This window comes from Tupaia chinensis, unplaced genomic scaffold (genome assembly GCF_000334495.1).
Source record: "Tupaia chinensis unplaced genomic scaffold, TupChi_1.0 Scaffold000078_1, whole genome shotgun sequence".
Classification (NCBI taxonomy): Eukaryota; Metazoa; Chordata; class Mammalia; order Scandentia; family Tupaiidae; genus Tupaia; species Tupaia belangeri.
This window is the reverse complement of record NW_006159539.1, coordinates 6,601,241-6,623,450: the sequence shown is the minus strand read 5'-3', so window position 1 is coordinate 6,623,450 and position 22,210 is coordinate 6,601,241. Positions and strand designations below refer to the sequence as shown.

The 22,210-nt window shown below is 43.0% G+C and overlaps 1 protein-coding gene and 1 pseudogene across 1 annotated transcript in view; one reads left to right on the top strand and one right to left on the bottom strand.

Annotated features, from left to right (window-relative positions):
* The window catches only part of SV2B (synaptic vesicle glycoprotein 2B), a 280,257-nt gene that overhangs the window by 239,283 nt on the left and 18,764 nt on the right, over positions 1-22,210 (bottom strand). The window lies entirely within an intron of this gene.
* On the top strand, positions 2,098-2,578 carry LOC102503159 (protein dpy-30 homolog; annotated as a pseudogene).

Here is a 22,210-nt window from a genome sequence, read left to right as displayed (position 1 = left end):
GGTGGTTTTAAAAAAAAATTATAAAAACAAAAAAAAAAAAAAAAAAGTAAAGTGAGAAATCGCCCACCCAGTGGCCCAGGGTGGATGGCCACGCCGCAATCCCTTCTCCTCCATTCTCCTCTCAGGATCTTGGGCACGCACGCACACGCGCCTGGCATGAGTTTAAGCCACCAGGTCCAGGACTCAAACCATGGTCAACTACATGGGAGTCCAGCGACATAGCCATTACGCTAACTGGTCCCTAAACCCCACTTCTTCGCACTCCTGTAAAAGGGAGGTGATAGGGCCAACCTTATGGTCTATTGATTAAGGGAACTAGACTCCACATTACCAAAGGTTCAAGTCCCAGACCCAGCAGCTTAAAAATATGCCAGGTGCATGTGCATGAATGCCCAATATCCAGAGTGGAGAACTGCAGATGGAATTGCGGTATGGCTATATCCCACTAGGGAGTGCTTTCTGCCTCTCTCGCTATATTTCCTTGGAGAGTGTTCATGCCCTCTGGCATAAATAGTTATTAAATAAATGAATAAAGGGAGGTAATAGCATCCCCTTCACAGTATTGCTGTGAGGCTGACACAGATCCACTCCCTTCTCCTTACTCCATTCCCACCTACGGGAATTTCCAGCTTACCCCAGCTGTAACCCTGAATGCCTAGTCAGTGTCAGAAGTGTACCTTTAAAATTTGTTTTGTGGGGTTTTTTAAAATTATTTTATTTCATTTTATTTATTTTAATTTGACCAGACAGGGACAGAGTGAGAGAAAGAGAGAGAGGAAAAGTGAGAAAGAAAGCTGCCAGATCCGGGATTTGAACCACAGTTGACCATGTGGGAATCCAGTGCACTTAGCCACAATGCCACCATGCCACCTGCTGGCCTCTGTTTTGTGTTTTAAGAGATCTGTATTGGAATTCCAGGTTCTGTCTCAGGTATCTGCCCATGTAAAAGGATCACTTCTCCTTCTGAATTCCTATTTTTTTTTTTTTTGCTTTTGCTTTTGTTTTGTTTTAACATGTACTTTCCAGAAAGGAGAAAGAAAGATACAGAATGGTGGAAAGTGAGAAATCACCCCCCTGGGGGTATGACCACACCACAGTCCCTACTCCTCCCTTCTCCTCCCTTGGTCCCTCGAGATTTAGGGAATGCATGCACACATGCCTGGCATGATTTTGAAATTGCTGGGTCTGGGACTCAAATCACGGTAGTCATAAGGGAGTCCAACACCTTAACCACCGTTCCACCTGCTGGCCCCCGTTTTTTTGTTGTTGTTGTTGGGTTTTTTTTTGTAATCTGCCAGAGGATGCATGCACTCACTGGAAAAAGACAAAAAAAGAAAGAAAGAGAAAACACACACACACACACACACACACACACATACACACAATGGGGCAAGGTCACACCACAAACCTTTCTCCTTTCTCTCTCCCTCCTTTCAGGATTCTGGGCATGCACACACATGCATGCATCTAGTGTTTCTCTCAAGCCACTGGGTTGGGACTTGAACTGCGCAGTTGGCCACGTGGGATCCAGCCACCGTAACCACCTCACCATGGGCTGGCCCTCCTAGTTGGTTTTTACTTTAGCTGGCACATGGGCCATAACAGAGCTATCATCCTGTCATGCCCTCTGCTTCCAACATTCTTTTTGTTCCCAGCATTAGCAGGTTTTAATCTTTCTGGAAAATGCCTCCATCCACAATTGGGACTACCCTGGTCCCTTTAGTGCCCATGCCAGGGACTCTCAGTCTCTACCTGCTTCCTATACTTCAGCCTTTGCTTTCTCTTGCATTTCCTGAGGCGTTTCCCTCTCCTTTCAATGACTTACTGGGTTTCTCATTCTGCTTTGTATTGTTTTTCCTTTGCTGCCTCTTGGGGACCATCTTTAAAGCCCCACTCCCTCCTTTTTCCATTGCTCATCCTGCTATTTTTGTTCCCTCATCCCTTCTCTCAAAGTAACACAAGGAGGAAGTGCCTTGAAAACACCTCCCAACTGTTTAACTCCAGGCATGAAGGGGTATAGAGCGACTGGGGAGTGTTTCTTAGGGACAAATAGCTTGGGCGCAGACTGGAGTCCGAGCACTGTGACTAGGGTCCGCAATGGAGCCAGAGCACAGGCTGGGGGCACAGATGCAGGCTGCAGAAATCCTCCCTCTGACGATGGTCTCACAGGCAACGTGGAGAGGAGAGTAGAAAATGAGATTAATGCAGAGAAGTCATCAAAACAGAAGGTGGATCTACAGTCTTTGCCAACTCACGCCTACCTGGATCAGACAGTTGCACCTATTTTACTACGGGGCTTGCTGTGCTTGCGAAAGAAAGACCACCAAATCCCATTGAATTTCTTTTTTAAAAATTTTTAACATTATTTAATATTACCATTATTATTCCCCTGCTTATGAGAGAAAGAGAGAGAGGGAAAGTGAGAAAGCATGCCATCAGATCTGGGACTTGAACGGCAGTCGGCCATATGGGAGTCCAGTGCCTCCAACCACCACATCACCTGCCAGCCCCAAATCCCATTGAATTTCTAGCATCTTATCTTTTAAAAAACAAGGCATCATTTGATGAACAAAACTGACTCATTGGGAAGAAAAGAAAAACTTAGTTGCTACTATAGATTTACATGATTAAGAGGCAGCTTTTAATTGCCATGTCCCCCCTACCCCCTTCCCTTTTTGGAAGTGTAAGAACCTTCAAAACAACAGAACTTATTTCCGGAGTTTCAGAAGAGAACCTATCTCCCTTATTTTTATTTAATCACCGCACTTATTTGATGAGCATATTCTTCATAATTTTTTTCTCAGATTGTCTTTAACTTTGTTTTTAAAATAATCTTCAAAATAAATTGTCATAATGCCAGTGGGAAAAAAAAGAGAGAGAGATAGAGCAACTGGATCTACACTAATATTTGTGTGTAATACGAAATGTTATTGTAAACACAAACACAGCAAAAGAATGGTTAGTATCAAAGACTTCAATAAAATCCCATCTCAGGGACCAGATGGTGGCATAGCAGAAGCATATGATGCTCTGTGAGGCTGATGCATATGGGGAGGTTGCAGGTTCATGTCCAGTGACCTCCTAGTAAAAAGCATTAATGGCACAAAGAGGTGTGGTATTATCTGTTGAAGATATTTCATAGTTTTATCAACAGTACTAGGGAGAAATGTACACCTGTTGAAATATCCATTTTGTAAGACAAATAATAATGTGATTGAATGTATGGAAAAAAATGAAATGAGAAAAAAAAAAAGACAAAGAGAGATAAAGAGATACAGAAAGTGGGAAAGGAAGATGGGCAAGTATTCCTCTCTAACATATAATAAGCTTTGAACTTTCAGACAAGTCCGACTCCTCTAGAAAACTATAACCAATATTAGAAGTTATAAACATTTGTTAAGTTATTTCTATTTGCAATACCTAGTTATACATGCTTTATGTATGTATGTATGTATGTGTATATATATATATTTTTTTTTTTTTGGAGAGGTTTTTGCTATAGGGCACGTGCGCTCGCCAGACAGAGAGAGATAGAGCGATAGAAAGCAAGAAATCACCCCCCCAGGGGGGATGGCCACGCCGCAATCCCTTCTCCTCCATTCTCCTCTTGGGATCTTGGGCACGCACGCACACGCGCCCGGCGTGAGTTTAAGCCACCGGGTCCGGGACTCGAACCACAGTCGACTACGTGGGAATCCAGCGACATAGCCATTACGCTAACTGCTGGTCCCAACATGCTTTATGTATATTAATTCATTTTATCCACGTAATTTCCTTGATGTTTTCAAGGAATAATACATCTTTCATTATCTTCATTTTGTAAATGAGAGAATTTAAACACAGACAGGTCAAGTGACTTCCCCAAAGTAACACAGCTAGTGAGTGGTGAGCTTGGGAATGTAGAGGGAAGGTGTAGGAAATAAGTTAGAGAAACTTGGCAGGGGTCTTGGCCCATTAGCTATTAGTTGTGTGACCTTTTGCAAGTTATTTAAACTCCCTTAATCACATTTCCCTCATTGGAAAAATCAGGTTAATTTTACCTACATCATAGGGTTACTGCAAACATTGGATGAGTTGTAGAACTTTGATTTTCCTGGCATTTAGGACTAGTAATTTAGACCAACTCTCTGAAAATAACTAACATGCTGTGCTAACAAGATGGTAAGAAATCCCACCCAAAATCTAAGGAAAAGCAACATCTCCCCTCCATCTCCTGGAGAAATAAATGGGTCATCAACACCACTTTTCCTATGAAGGCATTTGTTAATCTGAATTATCTAAGAGGACCATGCAGGTGGTGTGGTAGTTAAAGTGACTGGACCCTTAACAGCCGGCTCTGTGGTTTGAGTCCCAGAATCATGCTGGGCACACATGCATGTGTGCCCCAAATTCCCAGAGAATGGAGGAGAAGGGATTACGGCGTGATCACCCCCAACCCAGGCGTTATTTCTCTCTCTCCCCGCCCACCCCTGTCCCTGGCAAGTGCACACACTCTATAGCAAAACTGAAAACATAAAAGGGGGAAGCACAGATGGCATGATAGTTAAGGCACTGGACTCTCACATGGCCAACTGCATAGTTCAAGTCTTGGACCTGGTGGCTTGCTTTGTCATTTCCTCTCCCCCCACCCACCTCTGTCTCTCCCTGGTCAAATTTTTTAAAATAATGGTAATAAATAAAATGAAATACAATAATTCTTTTTTTAAAAAAAAACTTTATTTTAGGGGCTAAAATGTCCTGCTTAGTTCTGTTATGTATGACAGCAAAATTGCATTTTATTAGCAAGTAAAAAGAGGAGGTAAATCTTTTGAATGAAATGCCCATTTATATCCAATTTCATGTCCTCCTCTGGTTTTTCTTAGACATCAGTGTCATTCTTTTTCCTTCAGCTATCAATGATCTTCTCTATGAGAGGCAAGAATGGACACATTTTGTTGGATTTGTGTGAAATCAAACTTCTTTGATTAAAATTTATTGCTACATGGGATCCCTTCTGGGTCATTGGGAAGTGAGATTTCCAAATGCCTTGAATGTTGCAATGAACCTTGTAAATCCTATGATTATTGATGATTGTAGAATAGAGACTTGTTAAAATAAAAATAAATTAAAAAAATAAAAACTTTGCTATAACATTGAAAATGACCAGTATTAGAAGTCCCTAATATTGGACCAGCAGATGGCTTAGTGGTTATGTGATGGACTCCCACATGGTCGACCGCAGTTCAAGTCTCAGACCTGGTGGTGTGGAACTCACACTGGGCATATGTGCATATGCTGCGGTCAGCCATGGAGGAGCCCAGAATCCTTAACAACCACACCACCTGCTGGGGCCCCTCAATAATTCTTAAAAAAAAAAATACACACACACACACACACACACAGATAGACAGATAGAGAGAGAGAGAGAGAGAGAGAGAGAGGGAGAGAAATAATTTTAACTTGCCTTCATGGAATCTTTCCTATAAGGACTTTTTTTGAGTCTCCTGCCTCTTATATCTCCTCTTATCTTAAACCAAAAACATAAAATGTTGTCCTCTCACTTGAATTGTTTCTTTGGAATGTAAACTTCTTAAGAGCAGCCCTATCTTATCTGCTTAATTTTATTCCTCATGAGCCATAGAGTGTCAGGAAAATGACTAAACCACCATAAAAATGATATTGGCAAACAAACTGGACTCATGAGTCATGAGATCAGTGACCGAGAGATATTCACAGGATTCTTTCTGCTGATGTGGGATGTGGATTTGAATTGACTTCCTGGTTCTGTTGTATAAATGGTAAGGACCCTGAACTCAGGGTCAGAGACTTGAGTTTAGACTCCAGATTCATTCCCTACTTGTTCTATGACTTCGAGTAAAGCATAGTATCTCAAAACTTCACTCTCTTCATCTGTAAAATGGGTACAATAATATCTACCAGATGATTGTTGTGAGGCAGTAAGTTGATGTAACACACACAAGAGGGTTTCATCAATGGCCAACTGCCTTAAAAGTATGAAGGTGGTTGATTTGAACTGACTTCCTGGTTCTCTTGTATTAATGGTACAAATACTGAACTTTAGGTCAGAAGACTAGAATTTAGGTCCCATATTCTCTGTTTGTTATGTGACTCTCAACAAAACTTAGTTTCCCTGAACTTCACTATGCTTACCTGTAAGATGAGCTTAATAGGGTGACTTTGGGGCTATTAGTTGACTTAGCAGCTAAGGTGCTGGACTCCCACATGGCCAGTAAGTGATTTGAGTCCTGGACACGGTAGCTTGAAAATCATGCCATGAGTGTATATGTGTGTGCCCAAATCCTGACAGGAGAACGAAGGAGAAGGGGATGCAGCATGGTCATACAGCCTGGGGACTGATTTTTCACTTTCCCTCACTGTCTCTCTCTGGTGAGCACACATGTCCTATGGCCAAAACCTAAAAAAAAGAAAGAGAAAGGACTGGCTTTGAGGCCAGCAGGTGACATGGTTGTTAAGTCACTGAACTCTCACATGGCTAACTACACTTTGAGTCCTGGACCTGAAAAATCACAAGTGTGCCCAAAATCCCAGGAGGAGATTAGGGAGAAGAAATTATGGTGTGGTCATCTCCCTGGGGGAATGATTTCTCACCTTCCATCTCACTGTCTCTATCTGTCTCAGAAAAGTGTGCACACCCTATGGCAAAAACCTTAAAAAAAAAAAAAAAAAAAAAAGGCTAGCTCTGTTGTCTTTTGGTTAGGATAGCCAGATCCCACATGGCCAAGCCTGTAGTTAGAGTCCTGGACCTGGTGGCTTGAAAAATACAGGAGACATGTGTGCTCCAAATCCCAACAGGATAAAGAAATGGAGGAGAAGGGATTGTAGAATGACCATTCCCCATGGGAGATGCTGTCTCCCCTTCTCTCTGTCTCTGGCAAGTGTACATGCCCTCTGGCAGAAAGTGAATAAAAAAAAAAAGAATGCTTGATAAAACCAACCAGATAGTGTTACTGTGAGATCAATAAGTTGATACAATGCTTGTGAAAGGGCTTCATCAATGACCAGTGTTATAAATATATAAAGCTAGTCAGGCCAATCTCATAACTTAGTGAGTACAGGAGCCAGATCTCACATGGTTGACTATAGTTCAAATCCTAGCCCCAGAAACTTGAAAAACATGCCAAATGTGTATTCAAAATTCCAACAGAATGGAAAAATGAAGCAGAAGGGATTGTGGTGTGATCACACTTCATTGGGGGTGCTTTCCCTTTCACCCTCTCTCTGTCTCTCTGGTGAGTACATCTACCCTTTAGCAATTGAACAACAACAAAAAATGTAAAGTGGTCATTTATATTGACTGTGTTAGACACTGCCAGTGATATTCTTGGTGGCCAGGTGTCGCTACTCAAATGGTGGCTTCTCTCAGAACTGACATGCTATCAAATTGATATTAATCAGCAACCAAGGTACTTCACCTGGAAACAAAGAGTCCCTGTGACATTTTACAGACATCTCTGTCTCGAGTTTGCCAAGTGGCTGAACTTCATTCCAGAGAAATCAGCCCCAACAGACCTGTTTGGGGAGCACGTAGGAGAACTCATGCTTTTCCCATGACTGGACTTGCTCTAACACATCTATATCCACCTAAAGAGTGGAGAGGGGGTGTGGGCTGCCTCTGCTGGGCACCTAGGAACAGACAGAGGCTCTCTAGAATGATGACGTGGGCTTGAAACAGCTCTGGACTGCAGAGAACAATCTTGGCTAGACAGTACAATTTCTCCCAACCAGAAGACTATGTTAGACCAGGAGGTGGGGGGTGTCAGAGGAAGTGGACAGCATCACCTCCAAGTCATTAAAGACCAGACTCTGCATCCTTGGTGTAGAGACATACTTGCTCATCCTCATTATTCATCTGGCTGAATACTGCCTTTTTCCTTTCAGAAGGCCATGGGAATTTCATAACGGAATGAGGCAATTTCATTTTAGCATGGCCTTTGTCTAGCAAGACCACATTTTCACCTAAAAACCAAGTTACATATTTGTAGAATGACAGGATTCTAGAACTTAGAAAGAGTTTAGAGGATGTTGCTTTTCAATCCATGGAAGCTCAGATCCAAAGATGAAATAGTAAGCAGTGAGTGGGGCCAGAATCCAGGAGTTTTCTTCACTCCCAGCCCAGAACTCCACCCTCTAATCCCCCCAAACCAGTGAACCTGGAGAATACAGATGTAGCATCTACCAGCTGTGGCCCATAGAGAGAGTGTATCTAGGTCAGCAGTCCAACCTGCTAAGCAAACAACCTAGCCTCGCCGCAGAAGCAATTCGTTTGGAAGCTTCCTACCTAGATAGGCTGCATGAGAGTCACCATCTGGCTAAAACAGGTTCAGGTTGTCATTACCTTCACTGCGGTTGCATCAAGAATCAAGTGTGTTCACCTAACCAGTTCTCATGCTCACTAAGTCTTCTTACTAAAGCAGACTTTCTCTTATATATAATTTCTTCCTGACTGTCTCAGAGAGCAAAAGAGCAGGGTAAGAAACCAAGACGTAGGGACCCAGCAGTTAGTGTAATGGCTATGTTACTGGACTCCCACGTAGTCGACCACGGTTCACGTTCCAGACCTGGTGGCTTAAAACTCACACCGGGCGCGTGTGCGTGCGTGCCCAAGATCCTGAAAGGAGAATGGAGGAGAAGGGATTGCGGCATGGCCATCCCCCCTGAGGGGTGATGTCTCGCTTTCTGTCTCTATGTCTTTCTCTGTCTGTCTGGCAAGCGCACGCGCCCTATAGCGAAAACCTCTCCAAAAAAAAAAAGAAAAGAAAAGAAACCAAGATGTAGATAATAACTCTTTATGTCTCAGTGAACTCTCACTTAACGTCTGTGTGCCAGCACATTCCATTTGGTTTCCCACTGACTCTTCGCAAGACCCCTCCGACTAAGGTAACAAAACCATTTACAATTGAGGAAACTGAGGCAGGATGTTACATAAATTGTTCCCAGATCACGCACTTAGTAGAAAGAGAGTCATTGTTTAATCTTTCTCTCTAATGGTGTCTAGTCCATCATGTTGAAAATTAACATGGGACCAGCAGATGGTGCAGTGGTTACATTGCTGGACTCCCACATCGCTGACTGCAGTTTGAGTCCTGGACCTGGTGACTTGAAAATCATGTTGGGTACATGTGTGTGCATGCCCAATCCCGAAAGGAGAATGGTGGAAAAGGGATTGCGGCATGGCCGTCCCCTCTGGAGGGTGATTTCTCACTTTTCCTCTCACTGTGTTTATCTCTCTCACCTTTTGGTGAACACATGAGCCCTGTGGCAAAAACCTCTTTTAAAAAATTGAAAAATGAAAATTAACAAACACAGTGTCATTTATTGGGTCATGAGGAAAGTCATGATGGATTTTTACATAGAAACACATACAAAAATATTTCATAACTTTCCCAACAACCTAATGTTTATCTGTATAAGCTATATGTGTATATTAGTTTATACATTACAGACATACACATGTGGCTAATTTCTATGTAATGCCTGAAAAAAAGTAATATATACTGAATAGTCAAAAAAAAAAAAATTAGTGGGACCAGCAGTTGGCGTAAGGACTATGTCGCTGGACCCCCATGTTGTCAATCGCGGTTTGAGTCCCAGACCCACTGGCTTAAACTCAGGCTGGGTGCATGTGTGTGTGTGACCAAGATCCTGAGAGAAGAATGGAGGAGAAGGGACTGCAGTGTGGCCATCCCCCCTGGGGGTAGGGGGTGATTTCTTGCTTTCTGTCTCTCTGTCTCTCTCTGTCTTCCTGGCAAGCACATGTGCCCTACAGCAAAAACCTCTTCAAAAAAAAAAAAAAAATTAGCATGCACATGGGCTCTGTTCCACTGAGTCTTTTTAAAATCTTTCCTTTCAAAGATTTTCAAACAATCACATGTATCAGAAAGTGAAAAGTAGAAGATTCTCCATTCCACCATGCTAGAATCACATCTGAATTTAATGTAAGCCCCAGTCTATTATGGGCCATATAAGTCTATTCTTGGTGCTTTAGAGAAAAATAGTGTCCCAACTTTAAGATATGAGGGAGATTTCAAAGGGTTCTTAGAAAATAAATTAAAGCACAAGTTTAGGGCCAGCCAACGGTGTGATGGTTAGGTGACTGGATCTCATAAGGCCAACTGCATGGTTCAATTCTCAGAAACAGCAGTTGAGAAACACACCCAATGTGTGTGTGTGTGTGTGTGTGTGTGTGTGTATGTGACCAAAATCCAAAAAGGAGGAAGAAATGAAGGAGAAGGGATTGCAGCATGACCATACCCTAAGTGGGGAAGGTGATTTCTCATTTTCCCTCATTCTCTCTGTCTCTCTCAGGTGAGAGCCTGTACACTCCGGCAAAAAATAAATAAATAAATAAATAAATAAATAAATAAATAAATAAATAAAAATAAAAGTAAAAGTAAAAAAATGGAAGAGTATGAGTTCATTTTAATACAAAAAAAATTTTTCAGAATCCATGCATCTCCATTTTCACAAACTTTTGGAAGACCCCACATAGTAATAGGTATTATTTAATAAGTGATTACTGTGTGTCAGACACTGTGCTAATAAGCCTTTTAAATTAACTACCTCCTAGCAATTATAGAGAGAATTATCATTATGAGAATTACCCTGGTGTTCAGTTGACTGAATTTTACATAGCGAGTAAGAGACATAGCCAGGTTATACCGCCACACCATAATGTCATCCAGTTGTTGAGGAGAGCAGAGAGGAAGTTATAGTCAAAAGCTAAGATGGACTGGGACCAGCAGTTAGCGTAATGGCTATGTTGCTGAACTCCCACGTAGCCAACCGCGGTTCAAGTCTCAGACCCAGTGGCTTAAACTCACGCTGGGAACGTGTGCGTGCATGCCCAAGATCCCAGAAGGAGAATGGAGGAGAAGGGATTGTGGCATGGCCATCCCCCCTGGGGGGTGATTTCTCGCTTTCTATCTCTGTGTTTCTGGCGAGCACACACGCCTTGTAGTAAAAACCTCTCCAAAAAAAAAAAAAAAGCTAAGATGGACTTAGGAGTCTGAAACTGTAGATCAATACCTAGAGGCAGGAGCACCACTTTTGCATCCTCCGTCCTTGTTTGTGCAGGTGGCAACAGTGGCCTAGGCTCCAGGAAGAAGTGGCGGCATTGTTCCCTCTATGCTGTCATGTGGCACCTGCTGGAGTTCCAGCTCTTGTACAATGCAACCCTACTCAGAGAAATGCAGCCTTAATACTGTAGTATGAGAACTGCCAGGAAGCATCGTCTTAGATAAAATCGTGATAATAAGGATGGTTTCCTTGGTAGAGGATGAGTGTTCCAACTCTTCCTCCAACCCGTCAGTTGGGGGAGACTTGTTTGGATTTGTTTGTGTTACTGGGGCTAGCAACAGGTAGTAACACCAGCTTGATTGACCTCATTCATTGCCCAGGAGCCTCTTGACTTGTTATCTCATTGCTTCCACCCAAGACCTTCCTGGAGCACAGAGAAGTCAGTGAGGTAGGTCAACGCCCCACATGAGGAGGATTTTTATTCCAACTCTGTGCTTCTTCTGGCGTGTTTGTTTGTTTTTAGTTTTTAATTTTAATTATAATTTCCAGTAAACATATGATTGATACATATCTTTGTGGGCTACAGAGTGTTTTTTTTTTAAGAGGTTTTTGCTATAGGGCACATGCACTCACCAGAAAGACAGAGACAGAGGGACAGAAAGCAAGAAATCACACCCCAGGGGGGATGGCCATGCCATAATCCCTTCTCCTTCGTTCTCCTCTTGGGATCTTGGGCATGTACACATGCACACACACCCAGCGTGAGTTTAAGCCACCAAGTCCAAGTCTTGATCCGTGGTTGACTACATGGGAGTCCAGCGACATAGTCATTACGCTAACTGCTGGTCCCCAGAGTGGTTTTTTTAAAGGCATACATACAAATGTACAACAATCAAGGACATACCTATATTCGTGTTCTTCAACACTGAACATTTTATTATGCTGTGCATATTTATCAGTAGTTCTACTAGGTTTTTAAATATATATATATATGTATTAGATTGTCCGTATTTTTTACTTTGCTGTGATACACCATCCCCTAGCTTCTTCCCCTATGTGAGAGCTTTAAATGGCTTCTTTGGTATGTCTTATTTCCCCTAATCAGGCCAGAAGCTTCTCACAGACAAGGACTACATTTTTCAATGATCTGGTTTCCCACTCATAGCATGGCATTCTCTTCATATATGACAGGTTGCTCGTGTGCCCCTGTTGACTGCACTGGCTACCACATAAGCAGGAAACAGTACCAGCAAAAAGGGAGGAGAATAAAGCAAAGGTCTGGACAGTTCAACCTTCAGAAAAAGAAATAATTCTCCTAAACATTCATGTGAGTGTATTTCACTCAGGCACTACAATGTTGAAGGCCTACTATGTGCAAGGTTTCTTACATACCTCATTTCAATGAATTTTCACAATGACCATTAACAGCAATAATTATTTCCATCATTATGGGTATTAGGACTCTGAAATACTAAGTAATTTCCCAAAAGGTCTTTTAGCTAACAAGCAAATAGGGCCTGGATTCAAAACCCAGTCAAATTCCAAACCCTCTCATTTTCTACTCAGCACACAGCCCTTGGCTATGCCCCAGGGTTCACTTGCCTATCCCTTTCATTCCTTTTCTTTTTATTTGACAGGTTTATCTGCAAGTTGCATAACTTGGACTCCAGGGAGGCCTGAGAAAGGCCTCACAGAAAAAGGGAGAAAGGATGTGACGAAAAAGAACAGAATTCTCTGAGTTCCCTCAGTATTACAAGCTGTTCCTAGCTTCTTTTTGTTTTTTTGTTTTGTTTTGTTTTTTTAAATTTGCTACAGGGCACATGTGCTTGCTTGAGAGAGACAGAAAGGGAAAATAAGAAAGTACCCCCCAGGGGGGGATGCCCATTTCACAGTCCCTTCCCCTCCTTTCTCCTCTCAGGATTGTGCATAGCATAATAAAGTATTTATGCATACGCACCTGGTATGTTCTTCAAGCCACAGTTCTGAGATTCAACCACACAGTAGACCATGTGGGGTCCAACCACCGTAATCACTACAACACAGGCTGGCCCTGTTCCTAGCTTTGTTACTCACGGCCATGTACTGTATTGACTTTTCTTTAGAACTTCATTTTGCAAATGAGAAGTTAGATGAGAATTCAATTTAAGGCTACAGACAGACAGACAGAAAGACAGAAAGCGAGAAATCACCCCCCAGGGGGAATGGTCACGCCACAATCCCTTCTCCTCCATTCTCCTCTCGGGATCTTGGGCATGCACGCACATGTGCCCAGCGTGAGTTTTAAGCCACCAGGTCCGGGACGCGAATCGCGGTCGACTACGTGGGAGTCCAGCAACATAGCCATTATGCTAACTGCTGGTTCACCAGGACCGTGAACTTCTGATACTGGGGATGTCAGGCACTTGTCCTGATGCAGCTCACTGAAGGCCATAGAGGAAGTATAAGATATCACAAACTGAAAACATATGACTAGCCATGCTCAAGGGCTTTCTTAGACCCTATAAATGTGCTGCTCACGCATTCAATGTAGTGCCAGGAGACCCCAGAACCCACCAGTTCCCCTGAACATGTTGACACCATCTGCAGACCATCTCTTAGGGCAAAATCTTTGCTAAACCGTCCTTGGGGCATGGGGCACAATGGACCAACCCTGCATTCAATGGGATGAAAGAGATTATTTTTAGATCAGAGATAACATGGGCACTTGTGGCTTTCACCACTATGTAGTCATGCATTTGCTTCAGGCAACACCCCACATTTCCTTGAGCCCCAGCCTTCCCTGCTGTTGGTAGGCTGACTTTCCCTTGGACACAGTTCAACCAGTTAAGCCATGTTCATTATCACAGTTATTTGTCCAGATGAGCCTGTGACCCAGTGAAAGGCAATGATATTTGTGTCCGGACTGTTGGTAGGGTGACACTATCTTTCCTTGCGGGTTTGAACTGAGCAAGATATTGGTCTGAGGTTGCTGTCAGCCATGTTGCCTATGTGTAGAACTAGAGAACAAACAACCACTAAGGAATGCAGAGACAAGAAATGAAGTAGGGGGCTTGCAAGTGGCATGAAGGTTAAGGCGGCTAGATCCCATATGCCTTACTCTGTGGTTCAAGTCCTAGACCTGGCAGCTTGAAAATCACGCCAAACATGTGTGCATGCATGCCCAAAATTCTGAAAAGAGACTTGAGGAGAAGGGATTGTGATGTGACCAACTTCCCCAGGGTGATTTCTCACTTTCTCTCTACCTATGTCTCTATCTCTGGTGAGTGCATATACTCAATAGCAAAAAAAAAAAAGAAAAAGAAGAAAGAGAGAGAGAGAGAGAGAAAAAAGAAAAGAAAAGAAAAGAAAAGAAAAGAAAAAGAAAAGAAAAGAGAAAAGAAAAGAGAAAAGAAAGAAAGAAAAGTAGGGAGGCTGACAGGTGGCATCATTGTTAGGGCATGCTGGACTCCCACATGGCTGACCATGGTTCAAGTCTTGGACCTGGTAAATTGCTTTCGTACTTGTTCCCCCACCCTGGGTTAAATTAAGATAATGATGATGAATATGAATAAAATTAAATAATTCTTTTTTAAAATTCAAAAGAAAAAAAGTAGGTTGTGTTCTGATGACATTGGTTTACCTCTGAACCCAGCTTTGGCTCAACTTCTCAATCCTCAGAGCTGATATATTCTCATGTTTTGCTGAAGTCAATTTGAGTCTATTTTCATATCTCTTGTGAGAGAAGTCCTGTCTCAGTAAGGCCTTTCCTAACCTTGAGTTATAAACTGTGACTCCTTTCAACCCAGCAATCCTTGTCTTCTCCTCTCCTTTATTTTTAACTAATTACTATATGGTATGCTCTTTTTCTTATTTGTTTTGTTCATTATCTGTCTCTTATAAATGAGTTATCAGGGCAGGAATTTGGGTTTTTTTTTTCAATCCATTACTATTGCCTACACAGAGTATGGCACAAGGTAGCAGTTCAATGAAAAATGAATAACAAAGGAGGAACCAGCAGATGGTGTAATGGCTATGTTGCTGTACTCCCATGTAGTCAACCACGGTTCGAGTCCTGGACCCAGTGGCTTAAACTCACAAGATCCTGAGAGAAAAATGGAGGAGACAGGATTGTGGCATGGCCATTCCCCCTGGAGGGGGGGTGGTGATTTCTCACTTTCTGTTTCTCTGTCTCTCTTTGTCTCTCTACTCTCTAGTGAGTGTATGTCTGTCTTTTGGGCAAGCACATACACCCTACAGCAAAAACCCCTCTTAAAAAAAAAAAAAAGAATATTTGGACACAGAAGAGATTCCAGATACATCAAAATCTTTCCAGAAGGGGTGTAGGAGCCAGCAGGTGGTATGGTGGTTAAGGCGCTAGATTCCTACCTAGCTAAACTAGGTTTGAGTCTCTGACCTGACAACTTGTTTTCTCTTTCTCTCTCTGGTCAGATTAAAGAATAACAACAAATAAAATTAAATAAATAATTCATATATTATATATATGATATATATATATTATAATATATATATATATAAAATATTCTCAGGGTATTCAAACAAATTGAGTTCAAATCTGGGCTCCCTTAGTTAATGGCTACTTGACGCTGCATAAATCATTTCATCTCACTGACATTTGGTTTCTCACTTAATAATGGGGTATACTACTTTCTACTGTTGGGATGATTGTGAGATAAGATGAGGTCATTTCAGCTAGCACTTGCCTACACGTTGTAGGGTTGAATGATATACTCACAGGGTGACCAACCAGAGTGAGAATGTGAATAGGCTAAACTGATACATCAGAACAACTTGCCCATCTTTCATGAATCCACGATGGATGATCAACAACCAAAGACATATGCTTGGCTCAGTATATGATAACCAGTACTAGTGGGACCAGCAGATGGCATAATGATTACATCGTTGGACTCCCGTGTAGTCGACTGCAGTTCAAATCCTGGACCTAGCAGCTTGTAACCCATGCCAGGCGCGTGTGCACGCATGCCCAAAATCCTGAGAAGAGAATGGAGGAGAAGAGATTGTGGTGTGGCCATCTCCCCTGGGGGAGTGATTTCTCACTTTCTGTTTCTCTCTGTCTCTCCAGCGAGCATGTGCACCCGTGCCCAAGATCCCAGGAGGAGAATGAAGGAGAAAGGATTGCAGTGTGGCCATCTCCCCACACTGGGTAGTTTCTCACTTCCCCTCTCACTGTCTCTGCCTATCCCCTTCCCACCTCGCTCAGTGCATGCACCCTAAGGCAAAAACCTCTTTAAAAGGGGACTTTGGGTCCCTTGTGAGCATGCTCACTTGGTTTGACAGTGACTGACCCGAGACAGAGAAGACTGTTTTGGGAGCTCTGGGAATTCTGTTGGGATGCAAAGGATAAATTACTGGCTCCAGGTGAAAGGTGATATAACTTTTGTTATACAGTTACTCAGAGTTATAGAATGAATATTGTGTGTCTCCTCCCAGATACACACCAACTCATCTGCTGAAGCCTGGACCCCCAGTGTGATGATATTTAGAGAAGGGGCCTTTGAGTAGTAGTTAGGATCAGATGAGATCACAGGAGAGTGGGCGGGGGAAGTGGTGCCATGGGATTAGTGCTCTTGTAAGAAGAGATACCAGAGTCTGCTATCTCTTCCTCTTTTTCTCTTTCTATGTGCATCTCTCTCTCTGTCTCTCTGCCACGTCAGGACAAAGCAAGATGGTAGCTATCTATAAGTCAGGAATAAAGCATCTATTAGTATCCGACCTGCTGGCACTCTGATCTGGAGCTTCCAGCCTCCCAAACCGTGACAAACTCATTTCTACTCTTAGGCTACCCCATGGTTTTTTTTTTTTTTTTTTCAGCCTGAGCTGACTAAAATGCTTAAGTCCTCTCCTTTCTCTATGGACACATAAAAAAAGTGAGAATTGGTACAACAAAATAATAAAATGAGGATGAGAAATAGCAGGGCCAGCATAGGAGGTGTAGGTAAATGGGACAAACCAGTGGCTCATAAGATTAATACAGAGTTCTAGAATTGAGCCATGAATTTAGCTATTTGATTCCAGTTAGCTAAAGGAGAGAGAGAGACAGATTATAAGGGGCACCCAAGAACAGACACTTGTTGAGTCAATGTCTAGGAGTTGAGACACTCCTAGAGTTGAAGGGGAGCAGCAATTATTTGGCATTATATAGGGTGTGCCTACTTGACTCGTGCATGATGTGATTGGTGCCTTAACAAACATGCCCAAGTGCATAGGTTCAAATGAGTATGTTGAGCCTTCAAAGCCATCACTGAGCTGCCACCCTTTGTTCATCACATTTAATGAAATGTCTCTGGCTTTCCCTTTTGAGTTGGTTGCAACTTCTTTCAAATGGACTCAGTGTCTTTGTCCTATGAGAGTGATGTAACTATTATTATTTTTGTTTGTTTGTTTGCTGTAGGGAGTGTACACAATCGGGGGGGGGGGGATGAAAAATCACCCTCAAGGGGAAGGGACCACAGGGGGGGGGGGGGTATGAAAAATCACCCTCAAGGGGGCGATGGCCACACCACAATCCCTTCTCCTCTGTGCTCCTCTTGGGATTTTGGGCACACATGTGCACTCAGCATGATTTTCAAGCTGCCAGGTTTAGGACTTGAATTAAGCATGGGGCCATATCAGATCCCGATGCCTTAACCACCATGTCACCTGGCTGGACTGAGAAGAAACTTTTGATCTAACCAAGTAAAAGAACAATCTCAGGGACCTACAGATAGCGTGGTATTTAAGGTGTTGTAATTCCTACATGGCTAACCACAGTTCGAGTCCCAGACCAGATGGCTTGCTTTCTCACTCTTCCTCTCTGTCTTTCTCTGGCAAAATTCATGTGAAAATAATAATAATAAATAAGTAAATAAAATAATTTTTAAAGAATAATCTCATTAGTTGTAACACAAGGAAGATACCATTCACTCCTGTGCCTCATATCCATCAGATGGCTGCCCAATGGTGCTGGATAGTGGCTGGGGGGCGGTGTAATCTATAATAATAGAACGAGATGCAGCCCCACCCCCATCTCTCAGAGAGCTTGTAGCCTAGTGGGAGAGACAGATGAAGCCAAGAATGATAGTTCTGTGTTTTATAAGCAGACACTTTGGGAACCCAGAGAAAAGGAAATAAACAACCTGAGAAGGTCAAAGAAGGCTGCTCAGAGAAGAGAAGAGGGCACAAGGTAAGCTTTCAATGATGAGTTGGAATTTCTAGGCTGAAGGACTAAAGACTAACTCACACAGAGGCAGGTATGTTTAAATATTTATTTTTAGTTTTGCCATAGGGTGTATGCACTCACCAGGAGAGAGGCAAAGTGAGAAATTACCCCCTAACGGGATGGCCATGCTGCAACCCTTTCTCCTCCATTCTCCTCTTGGAATTTTGGGCACTCATGCACATGTATCCGGTGTAATTTTCAAGCCGCCAGGTCTGGGATTTGAACTACAACCGACTTTGTGGAAGTCAAGCACCTTAACCACCACTCCATCTGCTGCTCCCATTAAGGGAGGTAGCTTATTCAAGGGCAATATGTTGGTATCCAAGGTCAGGCTGTCCATTATAAACAAATAATTCAGTAGCACTTAAGTGACAGTTGTTGGGCAGAAGTTCAAGATGGTGACAGACCAAATAATGACAAGCCTAACTAATGAGTTTATCCTATAAGCTACTGGAGACCATCTGAGGGTTTTAAGCAGAGGAGATTTGGGCTTCTTTTTTAAAGATCTAGGACTGTTTTTTGGTTCGCTTTTAAAGACTTATTTTATTTATTGTTATTAGATTTTAATCTGACTGGAGAGAGACAGAGAGAGAGAAAATGAGAAAGGAAGCCTTCCAGGACCTGGACTCAAACTGCGGATAGCCATGTGCGAGTCCATTGCCCCAACCACCATGCCACTTGCTGGTCCCAGAGGAGATTTGGGCTTCTTGACGGTGGCTTTCAGAAAGCCCCAATGAGGGCTGCTCATCTCCATTCTTGAGACGTTCTGTGCCTGCATTTGGCACCAGAGTCGCAGCTGCTATCCCTGACTGCTGGAGAGCAGGGTCTCGCTGGCATGGAATTCAGGCGACTGTAATGACAGATAATGGGCCTCAATTCGCCTGTTAGGAATTTGCAAGGTTGGCTCTCTCCCTGGAATTTGAATATTTGACCCAATGCTTGTGAACCAAAGTCAGACAGAAGCAGCAGGAGTCGCTTAGGATTTCTGTGTACTCAATAAGCTGCCCTCGGACATGGCCACAGGCCTCTCTGAAGCCTTACTCCATGGAGTGTGCTTTTCCTGTGCAAGCCCTCTCCCTCAAAAATGCTTAGAGCCAGTGGTTAAGGCCCTGGATCCTACAGGGCCAACTGTGTGTTTTGAGTCCCGACTTGGTAGTTGGAAAATGATGTTATTCATGTGTATGTGTGCCCACAGTCCCGAGAGGAGCCTGAAGAGAAAGAATTGTCATCTGCTTTCTCACTTTGCCTCTCTCTCTCTCTGGTGAGTGCATGCACCCTATAACAAAATTGAAAAAATAAATAAATAACAAAATAAGAGGCCAGCAGATGGCATGGTGGTTAAGGGCGCTGGACTCCCACATGGCTGAGCGCAGTTTGAGTCCCAGACCTGGCGGCTTGCTTTCCTGCTTTCTCTCTCTAGCTCTCTCTCTCTCTGGCTCTGTCCCTCTCTGGTCAAATTTAAATAAATAAATAAAGTTAAATAAAAATAATTTTAAAAAACATAAAAGGACTCAGAGCCACTCCCAGGCACCAAGTCCAGGAAGCCAAGGAAGGGGAACCTATTGTGGCAGGCTACCCTAACATGTTCCTGGAGTCCATGGCAGAGTGCAAGGATGTGTCCACCCGGTTTTGGGCTTTAACTCAGACTGAAACACTCTCACACCTCACTGCCTACAGACAATTAAAAACTAATAATAAAAATGACTTGAACATGAATAGTTCGGCTCTACACAGGCAACAGTCTTGGCAGCACGTGCTTCACTGCTACTTTTGTTCTCTGCACCCTATGCTGGTCTAGAGTCAACCAGGTTTGTTTCCTATTCTTTGGGTTTTGCCTTCTGTAATTGCCCCGACGCTGACTTCTCTATTTATCGAAGTAACAAATATTTATATAGTACCTGGCCATATGCCAAGCAATGTTCTAAAAGCTTTACATATATCAACTCTTATGTATTGCTCATAACAACTGTATGCAATCAGTGCAAATAAGGAAACTAGTATATTCTACCCATTTTACAGGTGAGACATTCTGTAAGCAGACAGTAGCAGAGCTCAGATTTGAACCAGGAAGTGATTGCTCCCAAGTCTATGCCATACTCCACCAGAACTTGATAAATTTCACCCTGTCTCATCTTAACACCTGAGATAATTTGTTTTTATTTATTATTTATTAGATTTTTGCTATAGGGCACGTATACTCACTGGAGAGAGAGAGAGATAGAGAGAGAGAGAAAGTAAGAAATCACTCCCCGGAGAGGGATGGCCATGTTACAATCCCTTCTCTTCGATTCTCCTCTTAGGACTTTGGGTACCATATACACATGCACAGATGTTTTTCCAGCTGCTGGGTCTGGGACTTGAACGGCTGAGTTGGCTATGTGGGATCCAGCACCTTAACTACTACCATCTACTGGCCCAAGATAATATTTTACTAGGTATTTATTTGGGTTTTATTTTGTTTTGTTTGGTTTTTGAAAAGGTTTTTGCTATAGGGCACATGCCCTCACCAGAAAGAGAGACAGACAGAAAGTGAGAAATCACTCCCCGGGGAGGATGGCCATGGCACAATCTCTTCTCCTCCTTTCTCCTCTTGGGATCTTGGGCACACATGGACACATGCCTGGCATGAGTTTAAGCCACTGGGTCCAGGACTCAAACCATGGTTCACTACATGGGAGTCCAGCGACATAGCCATTACACCAATTGCTGGTCTGTACTATGTACGTATTTGTAGTAAATACTTCAATAATGTGACTTCTAATCCTTATAACAATTCAAAGAGATATAAACAGATAAGAGAAACCATGTCACAGTGGTTTACACAACTTGCGCAACATTATTCTGTTAGTATGTGGGGCAGCTACTGGCCACTGAGCTCCTTCTCCTCAGGTTCCACTGCTCCCCTCCAGGACTCAGCTTCTGTTCACTGTGTGGTTCCCCTGTGCTGATTACGTAGGGTATTCCCATAGGTTGAGTCAGTCCCTGGGACCCAGCCGCCATGACACCAGCCAGCCACATGCCAGTGTCCAGTCAAGGGGAACAGGAGACAGTCTGTGATAAATCCATAGGATTAAATTTTTTTTTGAGAGGTTTTTGCTATAGGGCGCGTGCACTCACCAGATAGACAGAGAGAGACAGAGAGACAGAAAGCGAGAAATCACCCCCCAGGGGGGATGGTCATGCCGCAATCCCTTCTCCTCCATTCTCCTCTTGGGATCTTGGGCACACACGCACACGCTCCTGGCCACCGGGTCCAGGACGCGAACCGCGGTCAACCACGTGGGAGTCCCGCGACAAGAGATAAGAAAGACAGAAGGATGTTTGTTCTAAGAGGCTGTCTTAAGGCCTGAGGAGAAGAAAGTTTATAGTATGCTTAGTGGTTGAAAAATTGCTCCATAGTGGGTGGGTGTGGGGTGGGTGTGTGTTAGGCCCATGCACTAGCCAGAAAGAGACAGAGAAAGAGAGATAAAGAGGATAGAGAGGGAAAGTAAGAAATTACCCTTTTGGGAGGGAGGGCATGACCACACTGTAATATGTTCTTCACACACACACACACACACACACATACACACACCCAGCATGTTTTACAAGCTGCCAGGTCCAGGACTTGAACAGTGCAAATGGCAAAGTGGGATCCAGCCTTTTTAACCTTCATGCCACCCACCGTCTCCCAGAGGATAAAATTTTAACTTCTAGTCTCTGAGACTATATCCTCACTGCTTCCAAGGGCCTCTTAATAAAAATAGCTATAACGATACTATTTGCCATTTATTTTAAGGCTTTCTAATGTGCCAGGCACTGTATATATAATATCTCTAACCATCCTGACAGCCGTACAAGGTAAATATTTCATTGCTTTTTTTCACAGATGAAGAAACTGACATTTGAAGAGGTACAACAGCATGCCCACGATCACACAGTTATTTATATTCTGACTCTAACACTACACTATTT